The sequence below is a fragment of the Hypomesus nipponensis genome, chromosome 8 (genome assembly GCF_054491055.1).
Source record: "Hypomesus nipponensis isolate SF chromosome 8, ASM5449105v1, whole genome shotgun sequence".
NCBI lineage: Eukaryota > Metazoa > Chordata > Actinopteri > Osmeriformes > Osmeridae > Hypomesus > Hypomesus nipponensis.
Window position 1 is genome coordinate 1 of NC_140368.1, and position 5,000 is coordinate 5,000.

Sequence of the window (5,000 nt, forward strand, 5' to 3'; positions counted from 1 at the left end):
TAACCCTAACCCTAACCCTAACCCTAACCCTAACCCTAACCCTAACCCTAACCCTAACCCTAACCCTAACCCTAACCCTAACCCTAACCCTAACCCTAACCCTAACCCTAACCCTAACCCTAACCCTAACCCTAACCCTAACCCTAACCCTAACCCTAACCCTAACCCTAACCCTAACCCTAACCCTAACCCTAACCCTAACCCTAACCCTAACCCTAACCCTAACCCTAACCCTAACCCTAACCCTAACCCTAACCCTAACCCTAACCCTAACCCTAACCCTAACCCTAACCCTAACCCTAACCCTAACCCTAACCCTAACCCTAACCCTAACCCTAACCCTAACCCTAACCCTAACCCTAACCCTAACCCTAACCCTAACCCTAACCCTAACCCTAACCCTAACCCTAACCCTAACCCTAACCCTAACCCTAACCCTAACCCTAACCCTAACCCTAACCCTAACCCTAACCCTAACCCTAACCCTAACCCTAACCCTAACCCTAACCCTAACCCTAACCCTAACCCTAACCCTAACCCTAACCCTAACCCTAACCCTAACCCTAACCCTAACCCTAACCCTAACCCTAACCCTAACCCTAACCCTAACCCTAACCCTAACCCTAACCCTAACCCTAACCCTAACCCTAACCCTAACCCTAACCCTAACCCTAACCCTAACCCTAACCCTAACCCTAACCCTAACCCTAACCCTAACCCTAACCCTAACCCTAACCCTAACCCTAACCCTAACCCTAACCCTAACCCTAACCCTAACCCTAACCCTAACCCTAACCCTAACCCTAACCCTAACCCTAACCCTAACCCTAACCCTAACCCTAACCCTAACCCTAACCCTAACCCTAACCCTAACCCTAACCCTAACCCTAACCCTAACCCTAACCCTAACCCTAACCCTAACCCTAACCCTAACCCTAACCCTAACCCTAACCCTAACCCTAACCCTAACCCTAACCCTAACCCTAACCCTAACCCTAACCCTAACCCTAACCCTAACCCTAACCCTAACCCTAACCCTAACCCTAACCCTAACCCTAACCCTAACCCTAACCCTAACCCTAACCCTAACCCTAACCCTAACCCTAACCCTAACCCTAACCCTAACCCTAACCCTAACCCTAACCCTAACCCTAACCCTAACCCTAACCCTAACCCTAACCCTAACCCTAACCCTAACCCTAACCCTAACCCTAACCCTAACCCTAACCCTAACCCTAACCCTAACCCTAACCCTAACCCTAACCCTAACCCTAACCCTAACCCTAACCCTAACCCTAACCCTAACCCTAACCCTAACCCTAACCCTAACCCTAACCCTAACCCTAACCCTAACCCTAACCCTAACCCTAACCCTAACCCTAACCCTAACCCTAACCCTAACCCTAACCCTAACCCTAACCCTAACCCTAACCCTAACCCTAACCCTAACCCTAACCCTAACCCTAACCCTAACCCTAACCCTAACCCTAACCCTAACCCTAACCCTAACCCTAACCCTAACCCTAACCCTAACCCTAACCCTAACCCTAACCCTAACCCTAACCCTAACCCTAACCCTAACCCTAACCCTAACCCTAACCCTAACCCTAACCCTAACCCTAACCCTAACCCTAACCCTAACCCTAACCCTAACCCTAACCCTAACCCTAACCCTAACCCTAACCCTAACCCTAACCCTAACCCTAACCCTAACCCTAACCCTAACCCTAACCCTAACCCTAACCCTAACCCTAACCCTAACCCTAACCCTAACCCTAACCCTAACCCTAACCCTAACCCTAACCCTAACCCTAACCCTAACCCTAACCCTAACCCTAACCCTAACCCTAACCCTAACCCTAACCCTAACCCTAACCCTAACCCTAACCCTAACCCTAACCCTAACCCTAACCCTAACCCTAACCCTAACCCTAACCCTAACCCTAACCCTAACCCTAACCCTAACCCTAACCCTAACCCTAACCCTAACCCTAACCCTAACCCTAACCCTAACCCTAACCCTAACCCTAACCCTAACCCTAACCCTAACCCTAACCCTAACCCTAACCCTAACCCTAACCCTAACCCTAACCCTAACCCTAACCCTAACCCTAACCCTAACCCTAACCCTAACCCTAACCCTAACCCTAACCCTAACCCTAACCCTAACCCTAACCCTAACCCTAACCCTAACCCTAACCCTAACCCTAACCCTAACCCTAACCCTAACCCTAACCCTAACCCTAACCCTAACCCTAACCCTAACCCTAACCCTAACCCTAACCCTAACCCTAACCCTAACCCTAACCCTAACCCTAACCCTAACCCTAACCCTAACCCTAACCCTAACCCTAACCCTAACCCTAACCCTAACCCTAACCCTAACCCTAACCCTAACCCTAACCCTAACCCTAACCCTAACCCTAACCCTAACCCTAACCCTAACCCTAACCCTAACCCTAACCCTAACCCTAACCCTAACCCTAACCCTAACCCTAACCCTAACCCTAACCCTAACCCTAACCCTAACCCTAACCCTAACCCTAACCCTAACCCTAACCCTAACCCTAACCCTAACCCTAACCCTAACCCTAACCCTAACCCTAACCCTAACCCTAACCCTAACCCTAACCCTAACCCTAACCCTAACCCTAACCCTAACCCTAACCCTAACCCTAACCCTAACCCTAACCCTAACCCTAACCCTAACCCTAACCCTAACCCTAACCCTAACCCTAACCCTAACCCTAACCCTAACCCTAACCCTAACCCTAACCCTAACCCTAACCCTAACCCTAACCCTAACCCTAACCCTAACCCTAACCCTAACCCTAACCCTAACCCTAACCCTAACCCTAACCCTAACCCTAACCCTAACCCTAACCCTAACCCTAACCCTAACCCTAACCCTAACCCTAACCCTAACCCTAACCCTAACCCTAACCCTAACCCTAACCCTAACCCTAACCCTAACCCTAACCCTAACCCTAACCCTAACCCTAACCCTAACCCTAACCCTAACCCTAACCCTAACCCTAACCCTAACCCTAACCCTAACCCTAACCCTAACCCTAACCCTAACCCTAACCCTAACCCTAACCCTAACCCTAACCCTAACCCTAACCCTAACCCTAACCCTAACCCTAACCCTAACCCTAACCCTAACCCTAACCCTAACCCTAACCCTAACCCTAACCCTAACCCTAACCCTAACCCTAACCCTAACCCTAACCCTAACCCTAACCCTAACCCTAACCCTAACCCTAACCCTAACCCTAACCCTAACCCTAACCCTAACCCTAACCCTAACCCTAACCCTAACCCTAACCCTAACCCTAACCCTAACCCTAACCCTAACCCTAACCCTAACCCTAACCCTAACCCTAACCCTAACCCTAACCCTAACCCTAACCCTAACCCTAACCCTAACCCTAACCCTAACCCTAACCCTAACCCTAACCCTAACCCTAACCCTAACCCTAACCCTAACCCTAACCCTAACCCTAACCCTAACCCTAACCCTAACCCTAACCCTAACCCTAACCCTAACCCTAACCCTAACCCTAACCCTAACCCTAACCCTAACCCTAACCCTAACCCTAACCCTAACCCTAACCCTAACCCTAACCCTAACCCTAACCCTAACCCTAACCCTAACCCTAACCCTAACCCTAACCCTAACCCTAACCCTAACCCTAACCCTAACCCTAACCCTAACCCTAACCCTAACCCTAACCCTAACCCTAACCCTAACCCTAACCCTAACCCTAACCCTAACCCTAACCCTAACCCTAACCCTAACCCTAACCCTAACCCTAACCCTAACCCTAACCCTAACCCTAACCCTAACCCTAACCCTAACCCTAACCCTAACCCTAACCCTAACCCTAACCCTAACCCTAACCCTAACCCTAACCCTAACCCTAACCCTAACCCTAACCCTAACCCTAACCCTAACCCTAACCCTAACCCTAACCCTAACCCTAACCCTAACCCTAACCCTAACCCTAACCCTAACCCTAACCCTAACCCTAACCCTAACCCTAACCCTAACCCTAACCCTAACCCTAACCCTAACCCTAACCCTAACCCTAACCCTAACCCTAACCCTAACCCTAACCCTAACCCTAACCCTAACCCTAACCCTAACCCTAACCCTAACCCTAACCCTAACCCTAACCCTAACCCTAACCCTAACCCTAACCCTAACCCTAACCCTAACCCTAACCCTAACCCTAACCCTAACCCTAACCCTAACCCTAACCCTAACCCTAACCCTAACCCTAACCCTAACCCTAACCCTAACCCTAACCCTAACCCTAACCCTAACCCTAACCCTAACCCTAACCCTAACCCTAACCCTAACCCTAACCCTAACCCTAACCCTAACCCTAACCCTAACCCTAACCCTAACCCTAACCCTAACCCTAACCCTAACCCTAACCCTAACCCTAACCCTAACCCTAACCCTAACCCTAACCCTAACCCTAACCCTAACCCTAACCCTAACCCTAACCCTAACCCTAACCCTAACCCTAACCCTAACCCTAACCCTAACCCTAACCCTAACCCTAACCCTAACCCTAACCCTAACCCTAACCCTAACCCTAACCCTAACCCTAACCCTAACCCTAACCCTAACCCTAACCCTAACCCTAACCCTAACCCTAACCCTAACCCTAACCCTAACCCTAACCCTAACCCTAACCCTAACCCTAACCCTAACCCTAACCCTAACCCTAACCCTAACCCTAACCCTAACCCTAACCCTAACCCTAACCCTAACCCTAACCCTAACCCTAACCCTAACCCTAACCCTAACCCTAACCCTAACCCTAACCCTAACCCTAACCCTAACCCTAACCCTAACCCTAACCCTAACCCTAACCCTAACCCTAACCCTAACCCTAACCCTAACCCTAACCCTAACCCTAACCCTAACCCTAACCCTAACCCTAACCCTAACCCTAACCCTAACCCTAACCCTAACCCTAACCCTA